Source organism: Lithobates pipiens, unplaced genomic scaffold, assembly GCF_037356315.1.
Source record: "Lithobates pipiens isolate NorthernLeopardFrog02 unplaced genomic scaffold, aLitPip1_a1.2 Scaffold_8, whole genome shotgun sequence".
Lineage (NCBI taxonomy): Eukaryota > Metazoa > Chordata > Amphibia > Anura > Ranidae > Lithobates > Lithobates pipiens.
The window spans coordinates 264,216,441-264,238,773 of NW_027507903.1; the positions used below are offsets into that span (position 1 = coordinate 264,216,441).

The following is a 22,333-nucleotide window of genomic DNA, read 5'->3' on the forward strand; positions in this document are numbered from 1 at the left end:
ATGTCACCAGGGGCAGACCCATACAATATGGAGATCAGCGGCACAGAACAACCCTGGGGTTCCCAGACAGTCACTGCCCTGTCATAGAACAACCCTGAAGTTTGGACTTTCTTTTACCAGTGTTTTTATATGGTTCCATGGAGGTAGATTCCCTACAATCCAGAGATTGGTGTCACATAACAAAGCTGGAGATCCTATTAGACTGCTATTGTCCAGTGTTGTGTTATCTGGCTCAAGAGGCAGATCCCCAACCATCCAGAGATTAGTGTCACAGAACAACCCTGGAGTTCCCATTAGACGGTTATTGTCATGTGTTGTATTTTTAGAACCCATGGGCAGATCCCCTACAATACAGAGATTAGTGTCACAGAACAAACCTGGGGTTCCCATTAGACTGTTATTGCCCCGTGTTGTGTTATCTGGTTCCAGAGGCAGATCCTTTTTACCATCCAGAGATTAGTGTCATAGAACAACCCTAGGGTTCCTATTAGACGGTCATTGACCTGTGTTGTGTTGTCAGATACCACGGGCGGATCGCCTACAATTCAAAGAGCAATGGCACAAAGCAACCCTGGAGTTCGACTGTCATTAACCTGTGCTGTGCTATCTGTCTCCAGAGGCAGGTCCATACCGTTTGGAGATCAATGTGCACACTCATGACCATCCATAACAGTTCAGGGGTTATAAATGCGCTGAGCTTTCTATCAAATGTTTTCGTTTTAGAAAATGGGATTCGAGGGCTAGCTCTGTTCCAACCCCATAACTTATTTTCACATGATGTTTTTCAAAAACTACATATAATAAACACAGTGGTCGATTTACTAAAGAAATAGAGACTGTTAACAGGGAAAACCTTATTTTGAATTCATTTTGCACACGATCCCGTACTAAAAGTAAACACACGGTAACCGTATTTGCTATATAGGTGAACATTCACTTTTATTAAAAAATAATAATAATAAGCTACACCTTCCAAAGTGCATATTATTGTTTTAATTAATACATGAAAGAAAATAGATAGGGATAGATTTTCAATTTCAATTTAAATAGATATTCCACGATAGATAGATAGATAGATAGATAGATAGATAGATAGATAGATAAATAGATAGATAGATAATTAGATAGATAGAAAGATAGATAGATAGATAGATAGATAGATAGATAGATAGATAGATAGATAGATAGATAGATAGAAACATAAAAATAGATATTTCATATTGGAGATACAAAGAGTAATGGATAGATACATGTACATAAAATATACAGGCATGCAACAGAAGGTATAGTTTACCTAAATAACATACATTTTATATTGAATATACATAAATTCTGATTGGGGAATAGTTGTCATTTCCTTCTTTTGGTAAATAAAAAAGTAAAACAGACATATTTACTACATGAACTCCATCTAATAGAGATGCACCTAGGCTGGCCTTCTATTGTTGTCATTCTTTTTTTTTTTCCTGAACAAGGTGCCAAAGTAGGTGCTCATTGACTTAACCAATATCCAGTTCCAGTTTCATCCACACTGTTTTTTCTGTTCTCTTGGAAAAACAGCACATTTTAAGCTTTCCATGCAAATATTGATGTTGGCAAACAAGGGAAATCCCCAGATCCATGACTCTGAACAGTGCTGTTAGTGTGAAGGACTCTGGCAGGATAAATAATCCATGTGTCTTTATATAATCCCTACTCAGGCTGCATTGCTGGGGAGATGCCCATAACAGTATTATTTAGAAGCTGTTTCTCCCACTGGCTGCACATTACATTAATAAAACATCCATCTCAATGAGCTGCACCCATGCCCTGCCTTTCCTATGTGTTTAGTAATGGTTAAACTGCAATTACATGGATTTTAAATTAATTATAGGCCTTATGGGGCAGGGAATCCAGGGCCATCTCATCTATATGCATATAAAGTATAACTGAGTGTAAACTGATTGTTTTTTTGTTTTGTTAATTTTAGATATATATGTTAGAATTACTTGTATGAAATATAACTCTGACATAATTTCAATCAGCCTAGAGCAGATCTGCCTTTATCTACCATGTAACTTCTGAATGAATAAATACCAGTAAATGACATACAACTCTTCTGTCTGTACATGCCATTTCTCTGTTCCTAGAACAACTAATAGATTTGTTGTTAGTGTTATTAGGACAAAACAGACTGCAGCTGGCACAACTCTACAAATCAATTTATCCGGAGTGATCAGAAACATCTCTCTGTTCAGTGTCAGTACCGGCATACCCCACTTTTAAGTACACAATGGGGTTTATTTACTAAAGCTGGAAATTCATTGGTTTCTATGCAGAAGTGAGCCTGATTTTTCACTTTCCAGCTTTAGTAAATAAACCCCATTGTGTACTTAAAAGTGGGGTATGCCTGTATTATGCACGAGTTCATGTATATTCCACTATTGCTTTTTAATTGCATCTCGTTTTTAATCAACCTTTTGTATGGAATACGTTTTAATATGTTCAAATAAAATATATTTTTTTACATATTTTTGAAGTTGTGTATGCCCTAAAAAGTCCAATTTAGAGGGGGTGTTAGTTTGTATGTTCTGTATTGGGGATGTAGGCCTTGCACTTTTTTCCTAAACATTATGTTCTCAAATTATTGCTTTTTATCAGTGGGCCAAAGGCTTGAGGATTGCAAATGACTAAATATAGGAATATAGATATATATATATATTGATAAATGGGTATTCCATATTTCGTTTTTGGAGTAACAAAGCAGGAGGTTCTGTTTGTGCTTTCACAGACACTTTTAAATTGCCTGTTTTTTTCTGGAAATATAAGTTATTAGAGATTCGGGGAATGTATGTAAATGCAGCTTATGTACCTTGTGTATGTATAATTCAAGGTCTCCCTCTCCTCTCATTATAATGTGCCTCAAATTTTTAAAACTGCCGTCCTAAAATCCACTGTTTGCCCTTGTATGTCATATGGGTCTAGATAAATGTATCTGGAGAAAAGTCTATAGATAGATAGATAGAAAACAGAAAAAGGAAATGTAGATAGATAAATAGATGGTAGACAGATAGATAATAGAAACTAGATATAGAAAGACAGACAGATCAATAGATAGATACATCCATACATAGACAGATAATAGAAAAATAACTATAGACCAAGGATAGGTAGATACTAAATAGATAGACAGATAATAGAAAATAGTTATAGAACAACAGATAGGTAGGTAGATAGAGAGATAGATAGATCGATCGATAATAGAAAAGGAAATATAGATAGATAGATGATAGACACATAGATAATAGAAACTAGATATAGAAAGACACGTACAGATAGATAGATACATACATACCCATAAAATAACTATAGCTAGATGCCCCAAAGATAGGTAGCTGCTAAATAAAATAGAAATAGTTATAGAATGACGGATAGATAGATAGATAGATAGATAGATAGATAGATAGATAGATAGATAGATAGATAGATGTTCAAATGGCACAATGTAGGTTCGGGATATTCAAGCAGACACTTGTTTTGTCCTTCCAAAGACTCATGGATCATGCTATCCTGCAGATAGAGTGACTGGCATCACGGTGACATCAGTTGGCACCTATGTACAAGGTTTGTATGTTTCAAGAGGGTTAAGTATAGATAATTCGGGCATATGACTTTACACGTGTATTTCTCGAAAATTAGACTGGTGCTGCTCTTTACAGATTCATACAAAGCTTTTCATTATCTGACCCCAACTAATAATGAAATTATTGTGGTCTCAGTTATTATCAAACTAGGAGTGATTCTCATTTATAACATCTGAATTTGACCTGTAGATGCTACCACGTCTGTCCCATGTGGAATATGAGCAGCCATTTACAAGCGACATGGAAAAACCAAGGTAAAAAAAAAAAAAAAAAAAAAAAAAAAAAAAATATATATATATATATATATATATATATATATATATATATATATATATATATATATATATATATATATACATACATATACATATGTGTGTATTTAAATATATATATATATATATATATATATATATATAATGTGTGTGTGTGTGTGCATTTATGTATGTATATAAATATATATATATATATATATATATATATATATATATACATATTTATATATGTATTTATCTATGTATATAAATATATATATGTATATATATTTATATATGTATATATATACTTCGCTGCACGTTGAACCCACATACTGTTATTAGATATGCTGTTTCTGGGATCTCAGGACCTGCGGCTGATGTACTAATGGAGTTGAGAACGTCCCATTTGAACAGTGAATACACATACATATTAGTAAATAGGGTGAACCTGTGTTTACTTTAAACACTCGATCGTTTGATAGGGAGAAGAAGATTTTGTAGGTAATTGGATGATGGTAAATGGAAGTCAGCGTTCAGCTAATTCACAAGAAAACATCACCTTGCAAAATTCAGATTGTGCGTTAATTAATTGAACCCATGACACTTTATATTAGGTCGATGCAGAAAAAATACCAAGACAACAAAACAATGCAATCCAAAAGCCATATGACTGGTAATGTATGAGGTGACATTGTGAAGATGCTCTTTGTTATGTAGGAGAGTCCTGCTCAGATAGCTCCATTCACAAGACAGATAGGAGGTCATTGAGAGGCAGCGTCTGGCCAGTATCATTGCCTCCAAGCATCCAGGAGCTTCATCTATCCAATTCCATGATTACCGGCTATTCTATCAATGAATTTATTTTCTTTACCTGTGTTTGTAAAATACAGCAACATTCAAATTATCCATTTTATTGGTGTTTCTGGAGGTATCACAGTGATGGACATCCCCCAAGTGATAGGGATAAAGGGATAAATGTAGATGTGTCCACCTTCACCTTTCACCAATATTAATCATTCTTAGAATAATATGGACATTCTCTACAAAAGGTGATATCTGCTGAAAGAAAATGCGTTCCAACAATAAAAATCAATAAATAAAATAAAATAAGAAATAATAATAATTAAAAAAAATGTTGTAAGAAATAAAGTACAGTCTTCATATACTAAATGAACTTGATTTGTTCTAAAATAAAACATATATCAAAAATATAATAATAATAATAATAATAATAATAATAATAATAAAATGTAGCAGTCATAAGGGTGTGTTTTCTAAATGTGCCAGTCTTTCTGTGTGTATGTTAGTGCTTTCACTAATATGAAAATGTTATATCCTAGTCTGTATATAAACAGAAGAACAGGTCAGTGAACTGGATGAATCAAACATGACTGTATAACAGACATATAATATATACACCAAAAGAAATGATATAAGCAGCATGCAATGAGGTGCACATGTATTCTCCCATTTGTTTATCTATACACGATTAATGTCATGATATCATAAGTTTTATTTATGTAATATGTTATTTTTATTATAAATATGACAATAAAGGGAATACGTATAATTGCTTTGGAGCATTAGTAAGGATTCCATTCAAAAACTATTCTATTTACAGAAATATACCAACCATCCTAGCACAGGGAATTTGCAGTCTTATATCTGGCACCCCTGGAACTGTTAAAGCTCGCATTGCATTCTGGGAGTTGTATTTGTCAGGATTCATTAATCAGCTCTGAGATGCTGAAAAAAAAAAAAAAAAAAAAAAACTATAGCCCCAATGTAATGCCTTATTATAGTAACCTAACTCTTAAACTAACACTTAAATGTAAACCCTTTTACTAAATGGCATTTAGGAGTTATTTACTAAAACTGGAGCATGCAAAATCTGGTGCAGCTCTGCATAGAAACCAATCAGCTTCCAGGTTTAATTGTCAAAGCTTAATTGAGCATGCTGAAGTTAGAAGCTGTTTGGCTACCATTCACAGCTTCAGCTATTCTGAGCACATTTTAGTAAATCAAAGCACTATGTTAAATAACTGTTTAAAAAAAAAAAAAAGAAAAGTGTGTATTTTCATTTTTCTCCATCTTTTTTGCATCTAATGCCTTGTACACACGGTCGGGCATTCCGACCACAAAATCCATCGGATTTTTTCAGACGGATTTTGTCCTAAACTGGTGTTGCATACACACAGTCGGACAAAGTTGTCGGAAAATCCAATCATTCGCGTGATGACGTTCGTTCGTTACGACAGGACTACGTTGAGGTTAGTAGCCAATAGCTTTGGTCTCATAATTTGATCTGAGCGGCACTTTGTCCGATTGGAATTCTCTACAAACGATCGGAAAAAGTCAGATCAGATTTTTTTGGCGGAAAATTGGAGATCCTGCTCTCAAATTTTTTCTGTCAGAATTTCCGGAGGAAAAAGTCCGATAGAGCCCACACACGATCCGGCAATATAATACGATCAGACCTTTTCCGTCAGAATTTCCGACTGTGTGTACAAGGCTTTAGTGTTGCTGATTTCCTGCAGCCACTTTTTGTCTGCATGTATGCACTAAAGTGATGGCTGCTTGGCATGTCACAGGACAGGTTTCTTGATGGTGACAACAGTGGCGCATGCCCTATGTAATGTTTGTTAAAATGGCCACTTGTCCCCATTGGAAGCCAGGGTGACAATGCAGGAGCACATGTGAGAAACAGGGACATAGTGTTGTCAAGTTTGAAAAAAAATTATCCCTGGTTCACACCAGTCTGTTTAGAAATCGCACCCCATTGCTGGCAATGGAACCGTTTAAATTGTTGCAAGTCGCAACAACTTTGGAAAAAAGGTTACTGCACTAGTTTTTTGCAATCTCATTGTGACTTGCAAAAATGACAAAATGGCACACTGTTCGGCAGCTTTGAAATCGTGCTGAATTGGACAGATTTCAAAGCCCCACTGGTGTGAACAAAGGCTTAAAGCAGGGGTCTCAAACTGGTGTCCCTCCAGCTGTTGCAGAACTACAAGTCCCATCATGCCCCTGCCTGAGGGAGCCATGCTTGTAACGGTCAGTCTTGCAATGCCTCATGGGACTTGTAGTTTCGCAACAGCTGGAGGGCCGCCAGATTGAGACCCCTGGCTTAAAGTGACTTAAAGTGCTTGTAAAAAAAAAAAACCACGCAAGACAAAGGCATAATGAGCTAGTATGCATCGCATACTAGCTCATTATGAAATACTTACCTTAGAATGATGCTGTTGCAGCAGTCCCCATACACTGCTGTGAATGTCTCCCCGAGTTATTTCTGGGTTCGCTGGCTCCAGCGCTGTCATTGGCCAGAGCCGCGATGACATCACTCCCGCGCATGCATGGGAGGCGCTGGTCACGGCACAGATCCTGAAGAAGTGGCATGAGTGAGCCGTTTCTTCAGTGCACATGTCCCAATAATGTCGGCACATGCGTAAATGGTGAATATCTCCTAAACGGTGCAAGTTTAGGAGATATTCACGGTGCCTACAAGCAAACCTTATTATAGGATTACCTGTAGGTAAAAGTGGTGTAACGGAGTTTACAACCAATTTAAGAAATTACAGTAAAAATTTAAAGCGGAGTTCCACCTATTTTCTGCACTCTCTGTATTGCATCCCCTTAGCTCATCCTTTTCACAATTAATTGTGTAATGTAATTTTTTTTTTTATTGTTTGGATATTTCTGTTATTTCTTCTTTACCTCCGCCCATCCCCACTTAGGCGATTATGTCACAAAGCGATTTGCAAGGATTCCTGGGATAGCAGCGTCATGTATCCCAGGAGTCCTTGCGAATCGCTTACTGCCAAAATAACGCGTTATTGGAGGAAGGAGAGCCGCACAGTGGCATTACTGCACATGCGCGAGATCGGGAGGTGCATGCTGGGTAACCAACTACACAGAAATCCAGGAAATGAACACAAGAGGGCTTCAGATGCCCACGGCTAAAATGGAACCTTCCTGCTTCCAAGATCTGTGAGTGGCAAACTATTCCTAAAGAAAGTAAAAGTGCTAAAATATGAAATGTTAGTAATGTTCATGTACAATTTTGGACAATTACATAGCAGTGTTTAAAAAATTTTTTTTTGGGGGACTGGAACTCCGCTTTAAGGCTTATGGACACTTTTAAACAGGCACCTTAGCTCCATCTCAGGAGGAGACCCAAAGACTGATCCCCTGCTCAGTTGGATCAGAACAGAAATGGATATATGTGAAATCTTTATACGTTCAGTGGAAAAAATAACAAACCCATGTAACCCCTTTGGGCATCCGAATGTAAACAGATGTGCATCCATTTACATCTGTTTACAGGCATTTAGGTCTGAAAAAGTGGACCTGGACACAAACGTATTGCGATCAGCGTGACAAACTTGAATAGACCCAGATGTAAACGGACGCGCATCCATTTACGACTGGCCACCCATAGGGATACATTGCAGTCCGTTTTTGATGGAACAAAACAGACTGATAGTGTGAAACGGGCCTACGTGAGATTTCATTGATTGGGTTTACATATTTGTAACCCAAATACTAAAATATAGGGCCTATTTACACCTATGTACTATTGGTACACTTCACCGCTAAAGTGTACTTACAACATAGTGGGGTTGATTTGCTAAAATTGGTGAGTGAAAAATTTGGCGCAGCTGTGCATGGTAGCCAATCAGCTTCTAACTTCAGCTTGTTCAAACAATAAAACCTAGAAGCTGATTGGTTTTTATTCAGCGCTGCATCAGATTTCGCACTCTCCAGTTTTAGTAAATTAACCCCAGTGTTTCAATGGTACAATTTAACAAAAGCATTTAGTAAAAATCCTGCTCACTGCAGTAGGCCTGTGGTTTCCAGAAAGCATATACACCATATGTTTTATATACATTTTAGTATACGATAGAGTTCCATCCTGTGAAATCACACTGAAAATGCATGTTAAAAACTTCCAAACAGATAAAAAGTTGTCAATTCATTATGAAGTTCTCACAAAAATAAATCCTCACCCTAAAACTGAGGAGGAATTCATACTATTATGGCAATAAATACTGTAATATAATACAGTAATACATAATTTGAATAACAAATACCAGCACAGTGATACCGGCAGCAAAAAGTGTTAAAAAATAAGCTTTGGCATCCATGTACAAGGCACAAAATGAGTGAAACTTTTGCAATGATTGAAAACCCTGCACTAAAATCTGTGTATGTATCAATTAAATCTAACTGAACTGATTGTGTCATTGTGCTGTATATGTTAAACCTCAAAAAAAAAAAAAATGTCCCTGCAAATTAATGTCACGCATACTAGCACATTATGAAAGACTTTCCTGAAAACGAAGCCCTCCAGCAATGCACTGTGGGGCTTCCATCTTCACCTAGTGTTCCTTACGGGTTCGCTGCCTAGCCGCCGTTTGTGCATGCGTGTGGGATTCTCAGCCGTGGCACTCTCTGGACACTTTTTTATTTATTTATATCTACAGGTAAGCCAAATAATAAGGCTGGCCTGTAGGTACAGTAAATATCTCGTAAATGTTTAGGAGATATTTACTTTAGCAGCAGCTCCTTGTGATGTCATCTTCGCATGTGCACTGCGCTCTTAATGAACGGCATCGTCGTGCACATGCGCCGGTGCACGTTAAGGATATATTTACTGTGCCTACAGGTAAGCCTTATTATAGGTTTACCTGTAGGTATAAATAAAATAAAAATCCTTTACTACCATTTTAATCCAATCACTAAAATCTTATGAAAGCATTCATGTCATTTCAAAAGGCATTTTTAACCTGCATCTCTCATGAAAAATAATACCTGAAAACCCCGTAATTGCTGATAAGAATTTTTCAGCTGGTTCAGGCTTGTTTTTTTGTTTTTCTCCTTTTTATTACTTTCTAAATGAACGAATGTATAAACACTGTTTATCCTTTCCTGTTTCTAGTGTATTGCAAATATATTGAATAAAACGTTATTTGAAAAAATAAAAATAAAATAATAATACCTGGTAATCCTGCCATCAAAGTCCTTGTAAAGGCATATACAGGCATACCCCACTTTTAAGTACACAATGGGGTTTATTTACTAAAGCTGGAAAGTGTAAAATCAGGCTCACTTCTGCATAGAAACCAATGAGCTTCTAACCCCAGCTTGTTCAGTTAAGCTTTGGTAATAAAACCTGGAAGCTCATTGGTTTCTATGCAGAGGTGAGCCTGATTTTACACTTTCCAGCTTTAGTAAATAAACCCCATTGTGTACTTAAGCGTGGGGTATGCCTGTACAGTACTGTTAGGAGGTGACAACTGACTCCAAATTATGCTCCTGCTTTATCACCTTGTCACAGAGTTTCTTTCAATGAGGGCTACAAGTGGTCATTTCAACACATTACACAGACATGGCCCGCTGTTGTCACAATCAGGGAAATTGGCTCTGAGAAATGCCATGCAGAAATGTCTGCAGTGAGTGCAATTAGACAGGAGGAGGCTGCAAAGAGGCTGCAGGAGATCAGTAACCCTGAAATAAAACAAATAATTAGAAAATGTCAGTTATTTATGATCCACAGTGCTCTAGCAAACTGGGGATGTGGGTTACATTTTCTTTAAAGTAGAACTCTAGCCTAAATATATACAGTAAAAAGGTCTGACCTGCAGCATATTGTTGACAGTGAAATAGGTATATACCTGTGCCATATTTAATCATATTTCTACTATAGCTGATTAAAGGAGATGGAGGAAATGTTTGCAGACTCTAATACCCTATTATAAATCATAAGGATTTTTTTTAGTCTTCCTCCCAAACTAGATCTGAGCAGATTTTAGCATGTCCTTACAAAACTCATTCCGGCAATGGCTTATGTAATCTAGAAGAAGATGCTCTGATATCCTGCCTTTTGTTTTCGAATGGTGTTACTTAAAACCTACTGCTATGAAGGGAAGAAGGATGCATGTCTTCAATATAGTCTAGTTGACATGCAACCCCTGATGTTGTAATGACCACATGCTATTCATCAAAGAGCCTTAGATACTATCGTTAGATCAATATCTGAGATGTATCATATGAACTGTCATGCTATATGCAACCCATTTTCACATATGCTCTCCTTACAGTTACATGTAGTCATGTTTTCCCTCCCAGCTATTTCACATATTTTCTCCACCATCCATATTCCTTCAAAGGGCCTGTTTTATTATTATTGGCATAGCAAAAAATGACAGAAAATTAGAGCTGATAAATCAAGCATTGATGAGCTTTGCTACAATTATAACCAATATACCAAAACGTATATACCATATCATTTATGTACAGTATATATATATATATATATATATATATATATATATATATATATATATATATATATATAGATATAGATATAGCATAGGCGTGCACACCCTAATCACCCTGTGTGGGGCATAGTCCCTTTTTAAACACCTTATATTTCACCAATGCCCCCCTGATGGGGGGTCCTAACAAATATTTGAAAAGAAAAAAATTGTAAAAAATAAAATAATAAACATGAAACATTAAAACTATTGACACCATCTACTGCCCTTCTGACACTGTCAGTATATGTACATATGCACACACGTATGTGTGCACACCCTAATGCATTAGGCTGTGCACACCTATGATCTATATATATATATATATATATATATAGATATCTATCTCTCTAGATAGATAGATAGATAGAGCTATATCTATCTATATATATCTATATATAGATAGATAGAAACATTTCATACATGGCAATGGCTTCTAAGGGTATCCATTAGCTAACAAAGACAGTGCAGTAGTGTATATAGTAGTGTTCCCATTTACTGAAAATTCACACTGAGCCATCTGCGAAGGGATGAGTCGTGTATTTCAGTTTGAGCTATTGAGCTCTGTCAACAACAGGTTTTTTTTCAGTAGAGGGGCAATTGAAAGACTATAAATATATGAAAAAAAGCCCAAAGGACAATTCAAAATGTTTATATGCTATATTTAACATTGGCTTAACTAAAGATTTTTCAATGCAGTTTTGTTAAGCCCAGAACAGAAAAAAATCAAATATGAACAAATCAACATACGTTCACTTTAATACAGCCAGCCAATAATTTATGGTTCAATGTATTTCATTTAATTTAAAAACCTAGTTTACCAATTTGTGCGTGAAACAAATGCAGAGAGAAAAAAAAAAGATTAACTTTTTATTTGTAACATCCGTTACTTGTTGATGGTTGTACTGACTGATCACATCCAAATGTTTGCTATACAACTTTATTATGTACAAATGTATAAATAGTCTCATGGAGTCACCTTTTAAAAGTCGTGCTAAAATGATTTTTTCTTGATAAATGTGCCTCAGTGTGCATTGGTAGCATAACCAAAAATTCAACTTGGCAGGAAGCAGATGGCGTGCTTAATGTAAGAGTGAGCTTTGTTAGTTAAGGGAAAAAAAGATTTTCTGTCCAACAGTGGCCTTACAGATTTCAAAAGAGAGTTAGTCAATTTAAAGCTGTCCACAAAATGAAAAATGTGTAAATATTTTGAACAAACATGGAAGTAAATGTTTCAAATGATTACAAAGTTGTTTATTCCGATCCTACAATTCATTACCTTGGCCAAAAACAACCTTCAGGTTTCGAAATATCACTAAGCATTTGGGCACAAAAAGCAGTACACAATGTTCATTAAGAAGTTGTTTTTTTTTTCCCAGAGAGTAGCTAAGGAGAAACACTCATGGGCAGATGTTAGTTCCCTACGTGTAGCTGACAAAAATTTCAAATGAAAAATTTTACATGGGATTTTTAAGAAAAGTAGGGGGATCCATCCCCTGATAAACAACAGCAAGATCCTGTTTTACAAAGTTTATGTATAGCCAAAACTTGTAGTTGTGGCTAGAGTAGGGAAGGTGTTGATACTCTGTTTTATTTCCTGTCCTAAAGAGGCAACAAGAAGTGGAAATCCATACAGACCAAAAGGGAATTTTCCTTTTAAACTGTTTTCACTAGAACACTTGTTCCCATTAGGAAGATGTCCTTTTTGTATTTCCTATCCCTTCCTGTTTTGGTGACATGGTCCCCATGAAAAATAGAGACAATGAATTCATTTAGCAGGAAAATAGGCAACAGTAAAAAATTTACAGGGGTTCCTATCCTTCCCTACTCTATCCAAAACTTAAAAACTTGTGTATATATACAGTTGTGCTCATAAGTTTACATACCCTGGCAGAATTTATGATTTATTGACCATTTTTTAGAGAATATGAATGATAACATAACATTTTTCCTTTCACTCATAGTTAGTTTTTGGCTGATGCCATTTATTATCAATCACCTGTGTTCCCTTTTTAAAATCATAATGGCAACAGAAACTACCCAAGATCCCCTGCTCAAAAGTTTACATACCCCAGTTCCTAATACTCTGCATTATTGCCCCCTTTAACATCATTGGTAGCTTGAAGTATTTTGTGGTATTTGCGGATGAGGCTCTTTATGTTCTCAGATGGTAAAGCTTCCCATTCCTCTTGGCAAAAAGCCTCCTGTTCCTGTAAATTCTTGGGCTGTCTTGCATGAACTGCATGTTTGAGATCTCCCCAGAGTGGCTCAATGATTTTGAGGTCAGGAGACTGAGATGGCCACTCCAGAACCTTCACTTTATTCTGCTGTAGCCAATGATAGGTTGATTGGCCTTCTGTTTTGGATCATTGTCATGTTGGAATGTCCAAGTACGTCCCATGCGCAGCTTCCTGGCCGATGAATGCAAATGTTCCTCCAGTATTTTTTGATAATATACTGCATTTATCTTGACATCAATTTTGAACAAATTTCCTGTGCCTTTGTAGCTCACACATCCCCAAAACATCAGCGATCCACCTCCATGTTTCACCATAGGAATGGTGTACCTTTCATCATAGGCCTTGCTGACCGCTCTCCAAATGTAGGGTTATGGCCAAAAAAGCAAAATTTTGGTCTCATCACTTCAAATAACTTTGTGCCAGAAGGTTTGAGGCTTGTCTCTGTGCTGTTTGGCGTATTGTAAGCAGGATACTTTGTGGCATTTGCGTAGTAATGGCTTTCTTCTGGCGACTTGACCATGCAGCCCATCTTTCTTCAAGTGCCTCCTTATTTTGCATCTTGAAAAAGCCACACCACATGTTTTCAGAGAGTTCTGTATTTCACCTGAAGTTATTTGTGGGTTTTTCTTTGCATCCCGAACAATTTTCCTGGCAGTTGTGGTTGAAATTTTAGTTGGTCTACCTGACCGTGGTTTTGTTTCAACAGAACTCCTCATTTCCACTTCTTGATTAGAGTTTAAAAACTGCTGATTGGCATTCTCAATTCCTTGGGTATCTTTTTATATCCCTTTCCTGTTTTATACAGTTCAACTACCTTTTCCCACAGATCCTTTGACAATTCTTTTGCTTTCCCCATGACTCAGAATCCAGAAACGTCAGTGCATGAAAGATAAAAAGATGAAAGATCCAAGGGTCCATAAACTCACTGAGCTTTTACACACACACTAATTACAAGCAAACAGATCACAGGTGATGATGGTTACCTTTAATAGCCATTCAAACCTCTTTGTGTCAATTTGTGTGCATGTTATCAGGCCAAAATCACCAGGGTATGTAAACTTTTGATCAGGGTAATTTAGGTTGTTTCTGTTGTCATCATGATTTCAAAAGAGTAAACACAGTTTATTGATAACAAATGGCTTCAGCCAAACACTAACCATGAGTGAAAGAAAAGTTTTTGCGTTATCATTCATATTCTCTGAAAAATGGCCAAGAATCATTCTGCTAGGGTATGTAAACTTATGAGCACAACTGTATCTACAGTGCCTTTAAAAAGTATTCATACTCCTTTTTGCCATGTTACAGCCAAAAATGTAAATTCATTTTAATTCATTTTAATGTGATTTTATGTGATAGACCAACACAAAGTGACACATGATTGTGAAGTGGAAGGAAAATTATAAATGGTTTTAAATTTTTTTTGCAAATAAATATCTGAAGGCATGCATTTGTATTCAGCCCCCTTTAGTCTGATACCCCTAACTGAAATCCAGTGGAACCAATTACCTTCAGAAGTCAGAGGCTGCTGGGAACTTTGTTTCGTCACTTCCTGTATAGCGAAAACGAGGCTCGAAACACATACAGAGGTTGTGGAACGCACGCCGCTACTTGGAGAGGATAGGAGAGATAGGGTGACAGATCTGAACCCCATCCCTACGTACACCGCTGGATATGCTTGGTGCCAGCATATAGGCACAGGCGCATAACTATGCTTTTTTACCTTTTTTAAATAAATTTTGATTACATACTACACCATGATAGCTATTTATATATCTTTATGAGAAAAAAGTAGTGCAAGAGGCATTTACATACTGCTTGGAAAGGCTGTTGGTGAAATCCATAACGGAGTGGTTATCCTAAATGAACTAAAGGTGCATATGCAGGTTCATCTGGTGAGTGCCCATTGCAAAAGATGGTGGGGAAGTCACTCATTTGGGGGATAAAAGAAGCACTTTATAAAAGAAACACTTTATATAGGAGGAATACACTGGTACTGAAGTGATCATTCACTTAGGACATTAATTTGCACTGGAATCATTTTTCTGTCCTTTTTATTAAATTTTTTTTGGTATTATTTTTTGGTATTGTTTATAATAAGGAATTGCACTTCATATAGTGGTATAGAATATATATGTCTTCATTAAGGATGTATTAAGGAAATTTCAATATATGCACGGAACTTTAAATTTGTATATGGCACTGTGAAAGTAATAATTAATGAGCTGGTATAGAGTGGTGATAGTTAGAGCAATCCATATTATATAAATTTTTTTTAATTTGTTTACTCACGCGGTGACATTCATATTAGATTGAAGCAAACTAGGATATAATCTGTTGGTTCCGTTTTGCGCCGGGTAGTCTATTGTTTTTCTATATATAAAGTGCCACACATGCACAAAAATAAATTAAGAGATGAAAGCTATTGGCTACTGGCCTGTTTATAGTCCCGTCGTACATGTTTTACGTCACCGTGTTCAGAACGATCGGATTTTCTGACAACTTTGTGCGACCGTGTGTATGCTAGACAAGTTTGGGCCAAAATCCGTCAGAAAAAATCAGATGGATTTTGTCATCGGAAAGTCTGACCGTGTGTATGGGGCATTATATTCTGTAAAAGATTTGAGATTGAGATTTGAGATTGAGATTGAGATTTGAGGGTTGGAGGTTCACCTTCCAGCAGGACAATAACATATAGACAGAGCTACAATGTCATGGTTTAGATCAAAGTATTTTCATGTGTTAGAATGGCCCAGTCAAAGTCCAGACCTAAATCCAATTGAGAATCTGTGACAAGACTTGGGAATTGCTGTTCACAGGTGATCTCCATCCAATCTGACAGAGCTTGAGCGATTTTGCAAAGAAGAATGGGCAAAAATGTCACTCTCTAGATGTACAAAGCTGGTAGAGACATCTCCAAATAGACTTGCAGCTGTAATTGCAGCAAAAGGTGGTTCTACAAAGTATTGGCTCGGAGGACTGAATACAAATGCACACCACACTTTTCACATATTTATTTGTAAAACATTTTGAAAACCATTTCCTTCCGCTTTACAATTATGTGCCACTTTGGGTTGGTCTATCACATACAATCCCAATAAATGACATTTACATTTTGGTTATAACATGACAGAATGTGGAAAATGTCAAGGAATATGAACACTTTTTTAAGGTACTGTACTTTAAAGTGTATCTGTAGCTTAAACTTTTTAGTTAGCTTTGAATAAAATGGGGAAGGATTATAATCCTCGTCAGGTTTTTCTTCTATTTCGGGGCTCTGTCATAGACAACATTATGAAGCTCATGGGAAGGGAGGATGCATTCTATGCATTAAGGTATACAGGTATTGTCTGTGTCAATAGTGGAAGCAGCAGGGCCCGGGAGCAAGAACGCATGAGTGCCCCCATAGTAAGCTACTTCCTGTGGGGGGCACTGGACAGAGAGGAGGAGTCATGAACACTGGTAGGGAACGTGAGAATTCCTTTGCACAGAGCAGGTAAGTATAGAGTTTATTATAATTATGTTTTTTTTATATGTGTTCCTTTACAAATCGCTTTAACTTAATTAAAAGTGTTTCTACTACTGTCTGTATTGCTGTTGGGGAGCGTCCCTTCACTTTCTGTCTGGTGAAAGCTAGTCCCCAGGACAGTAAATGGGGAGAATCTTTTTTTCTATAGATACACTTTAGGTACTGGAATCCAACCAGTAAAATATAGTGGAGTTGAAATAATGAAGCAGTAGTGGCTATTCAGTTAGCAAACTGAATGCTAATAAATGAGGTGAAGAGGTGTTCACTTTAAATACCCAATCATGTGAAGGCAAAAATTCAGTTATTCAACTTTTATTCCTCGGTATTCAAAGTAAACACATTTATATCAAACCCCAGCAGCTTCTACTGAACCTGTATTTACTTTTAATACTCAATTCTATGCAAAGTAAATTATAAAAAAAAAGCAGCATAATATTATTATTAAAATTAGTGCAGCTTTGCCATATCTACAAAGCTTATTTATTTATTTTATTTATTTATTTTATTTCAGTTACTTATATAGCGCCATCAATTTACATAGTGCTTTACATATACATTGTACATTCACATCAGTCCCTACCCTCAAGGAGCTTACAATCTAAGGTCCCTAACTCACATTCATACATACTAGGGACAATTTAGACAGGATCCAATTAACCTACCAGGCTTAGTGAATATTCACGCTGCTACGCGTTTAGTAGCATCAACAAATGGCTGCACTGAAGTGGCATATTTCTTCAGCAGGTGACAGTCCAAGTGATCTGCAAATTATAGATCTCTGTCCTGAAAAATGTGGGAACTGCAGGAGATCATTGTTTTGCTGCATATACAAAGCCTCTCTTCAAATTTCTAGATATGTAAAGAGTATTTTCTATATATATAAATACAGGCTGAGATGGAAGGATCAATGCTGTTCTAGAGAAAACAAGTTGCAATGGAGATGATTTACTAAAGGAAAACAGACTGTGTACTTTGCAAGTGCAGTTGCTTTAGAACTTAGTAAATGACGGGTAGCTCTTTTGACTTCCATCATCCAATCATGTGCAAGCAAAAATGCGTTTTTTTTGTTTGTTTTTCCCTTGCACCATCTATTTGCTTTTAATAAATCAATCCAATATGTTCTCTGTATATAATAAATGGCAGTCAGTTGGTAGGAAACAGTGAAAACCTCCGGAAGTTATTTTTCCTTTGGACATATAATAGTTTTTTAGTTTTTTTATTAGACTCACACAGCTAGACAATGGAGAGAAATCTCCCTAGTATGTTTCAGGGCAGCACAGGGAGCGAGAAAACACTGTCCTGGTTAAGGTGAAAGGAGGAACCAATCTTGAAAGAAAGAAGACCTTAGGATTTACGTTAAACATATCCCTATGTAACACAAGGAAGGGTTCTTTAGGGGATAAAGCTGCTAGCTCAAAGACACCTCACAGAGGTGATAGCAACGAGGGAGAGTACTTTGTGAGTATAGACAGGGGAATATCCCTGACAGCTTTAACCCCAGAAGAACCAAATACAGAAGAAAACTGGAAAAAATGTTTTCACCTTATAGATATTGTTGTAGGAGGCCTCTAATGTAGAAATCAATGGGTTTTAACATTTTTGAAACTTTTAGAACGTTTTAGGCGAACGTTGTAATTTTGAAAAATTGGGCCTGTTTGGTAGCAGAATTTCAGTCATTTTACTCATACTGTCAGAACAAATGAAGAGACCAACAAAGGCTTTATTTAAAGGGCTTTCTGCTTGATAAGTTCATACTTGTCCTTGCAAATGTCTTTTGGTGGATGCAGAGTTGATCTTTTGGCTGGGGTGCCATTTAAAGGACTCCCTTTTTCTATGTAATGTTTCTTCCTGTCATTTAAAGTACTCCCGTGGATTAAACCTGGTAGCTCTCTTTGGTTTTATGACAGTTGTGCCAACTAGGATTAGAGAGGATGCTAACTGGGCTTGAAAACAGCTTCCTGTTTAGTACCTTTTTCCTGGGAGCATTCAGTTTTTTGCAACCCCGCTTGTACAGCAGCCATGCATTGATCACAGCTAGGATGATGGTGTGCCAGAAGATGTAAATGTACCAGTGGTGTGATCTCAACGGAAACGTATATTTTGCTGCAAATGAGTCCAACATATTCACACTGTCCATGAATTTGTTATAGACACCCACAATGTAAGGCCTCTCAACCTCAACATATCTTGGTTGGATCTTCTCCACCAGTTCTGGGCCAGCAGGGGATGACACAAGTGTGACCTCCCTGTTGTCAAACCATTTCAGTGCACAGATGTTGTGGCTTGCCTGCACTCTAAAATCAACGTTTCCTCTTCCCTTTTTCTTTAGGTTTTTCTCACTACCAAGGTTACAGTTGGGAGGGCGTACCTGTCTGTGTAATGAATTCCCTGGTCAAGCAGATTAACAATCAGTGGTACGCAGGTGAAATAGTTGTCTTCATAGATCTTGTAGTTGTGACCTTGTGGAAGTGTGGAGGCCAGCTTCATCACAGTATCTTCTGACAATCCAAGTTCAGATCTAGCACATATTCTGTTCACACTGCCTTGATACACATCAAAGTCACACAGTATACCAGAGATGTCTGTCTTTACCCACACCTTGAACCCCCATGGATGTGGCTTGCCAAGCATGTAATGCTTGATGCTGCTAAATTTCCCCCTAAAAGGAATCATCATTTCATCCACAGAGTTTTGTTCTTCTGGTACCAACTGCAGGCATTTCTCCCTGAACGCATCAAGCCATGGTCTGAGTTTGCAAAGTTTGTCCTTTTTTCCATCTCAGACACTGTCAAATTGTTTACAAAATGTAATTTTTAATTTTAAGACTTCACACATTCCAATCAATTAACACAATTCACAGAGGGAACACAATACTGTCTAGCTAGCTTATTGTGCTTTATGCTTATTATGGGATTAGCACCTATAGTCCCTCCATATAGTAGAACATTGTCACCTGTCCCTTATGTAGCAAGCACATATTTAGGCAATGATTAATAATAAATAATGTATTCCTTAATTTAAACTTCAATTTTTCAAGTAATAACCATTACATTTTGATCTAATCTCAAGCTGATATTGTGAATAATCAAAAACTGTTTTTCTATGGCTTTTTTTACCACGTGGAACAGATGAAAACTGCAAGGTGCACATGCAAATTGTGCTACTCCTCTAACCCATCTTTGTAAAATTACAACACAGACTTAAAAAGCTCAAAATCTAATATCAATGGTCTTTAAAAATGAATAGGTCTGGCCAATATTTTACCCCGATGGTAAGGCCAAATGCAGATCCAAACCGATTTGGAGAAAAAATATGTTTCCTCCCACAGAGTAACTGCTGGGGTAAAATTTCCTAGCCTTGCATCCTGAAAAGTACTTCCAGCTGCAACAGTATACTTTATAAAAAGATTTTCTTTTTTTTTGAAGGATGTATGGATGACTGAATCTAAAAGCTCCAATCCCTTGGAACCTGAGCTTTAACAGCCAAGACATTAAAGCCAGTGACCAAGAAATGGGATGACAAACCAGGCCCATTGACAGAAGATCAAGGTGGTCTAAAATTAGCCATAAAGAGTCTGAGTATGTTTGCGCCTGTCCTCCTGGGCCAGGTCAGTGCAATGGGGATCACAAAAATGCCCTCCATGGGCGAAGGGGGGTGGGGGTGGAGCACCATGACGTAGGCGCGCGGTGAGGACGATCGCCTCCGCCCGCCTCCCTCCTCCGACTGACCCACAGGATCCCCGCATGAAGACGCAGCCCATGACGAGTGCCGACGTATGAGGCGAGCGCCGACGCCGGGTTCGAGAGCGAGGCTGGGACGCGCGGAAGATCCGAAGGGCTGTACGGCAAACACTACGGAAGAGAGCCGGGACCCAGCAATCCTATCCCGCGAATGACCAGGGCGGAGGGAAGGAGCAACCCGACAGCTTGGTAGACGGGAAAAGGAGTGAAAAGGCCTGGGGATCAGCCGGTCGGACCCCAAACGGTTATCTTCTACAGACGGGAGTTTCAAACAAGGACCCGGCAGCCGGAAGCAACACGGGACGGAGCCTCAGAGTAAAGGTACCGGACGGGGAGGGGGGGGAATGATCAGGAACCTGATATGAAGTGAGTAGATTGCTTTACAAAGAGCTCATTGAATAAGGACTGTCACAGAGACGATCGCTAGTGATTTGAAGAGATATGACGCAAATTGGCTGAGCAGGGTTGACTAACAAGAAGGGAAAAGGTCTTAGCCTCCCCACAAACTGCTGATACTCAGATTATGACGGCCCGCTAGATGGTAAGGTGCACCAGGTATTTCAGCCACGAAGCAAGTAAGATAAGGAATGTGACTAGCTCTGAAAGTTTATAGGCCATTCGGGAAACATATGGGTGGATGGTGAACACTCATAGAAGGTCTACATATGATTTCCTGATCAGACCCCCTCCCAAGAATGAAGGTACCCCCCCTGCCTGACTGTTGAGAGAAAGACAGTGGAAAACTACAAGGAAGTGATTTCCCATGAATTGCGATAGTGTGGAGTTTGAGTGTCTGTATCCTTCCTAGTAATCGGTGGATTAGAGGGCCTCTCTCCAAGTGTATGGACAAGCTTTGACTGAGATACTCATACCCCCTTACCCCCTTTTGTGTCTGCTCCATCGGAAACCTTGCTTCAGAGGAGTGAGTGGGTACTAAACCCCTCCCTGGAAGTGGCAGGACATCAGCCGGGACCATCTTGTCTACTAACCCCCAAGACTCAACCCACCCGAGCACAGACTACCTACCTGTGCCATTTGACCCCTTCAGGAGATAACTTTGTCAGCCCAGTTTGATTGTCTGGAAAGAACATTACCCTCATATTTCCGTACGCTCCCTTTGGGTACACTGAAGGTTTATACTGACATTTCCGTATATTTCTGTGTAAGCAAGGATAGCACAGGTGGATCTTGAAAAGGGCCAACCTGGGGCTGGAGGAGTCCACTTGAAAGGATCTTAGGAAATAGAGGATTATCTTTCCTAGTAATCGGTTGATTAGTGTGCCTCCCTCCAAGTGTATGATTAAGCTTTGATGGGGATACACATACCCCCTTGCTCCCCCTTTTTTGTGTGTCCTTCCCCAAATCCTTTCCTTAGAAGAGCAAGAAGGTATTAACCCTCTCCCTGGTAGTAGCGGGACGTCAGTCGCGACCAGGTTGCTTATCAACTGGTAGGGAGAGGCACAGAGATAGTGATATGATATACCACTTGTTTAAGAAGAGGAAACAGTGCAAGAGATAGGTGAATATACGCTGGATTGGAGAAACGTCAGAAGACCCTCAAGTCCCAACATATACTAGTATAGACTATCTATCTGCGCCCTGAGACCCCCTCAGGAGATAATTTCATCAGCCCA

At 37.9% G+C, this 22,333-nt stretch overlaps 1 long non-coding RNA gene across 1 annotated transcript in view; it reads left to right on the forward strand.

The window, feature by feature from the left end:
- Positions 1 to 22,333, forward strand: part of LOC143964402 (uncharacterized) — a 53,586-nt gene that overhangs the window by 4,236 nt on the left and 27,017 nt on the right. Inside the window, exon 2 of the long non-coding RNA XR_013271130.1 lies at positions 3,813 to 3,877. This is a non-coding gene — a long non-coding RNA (uncharacterized LOC143964402). The remainder of the gene's footprint in view (positions 1 to 3,812; positions 3,878 to 22,333) is intronic.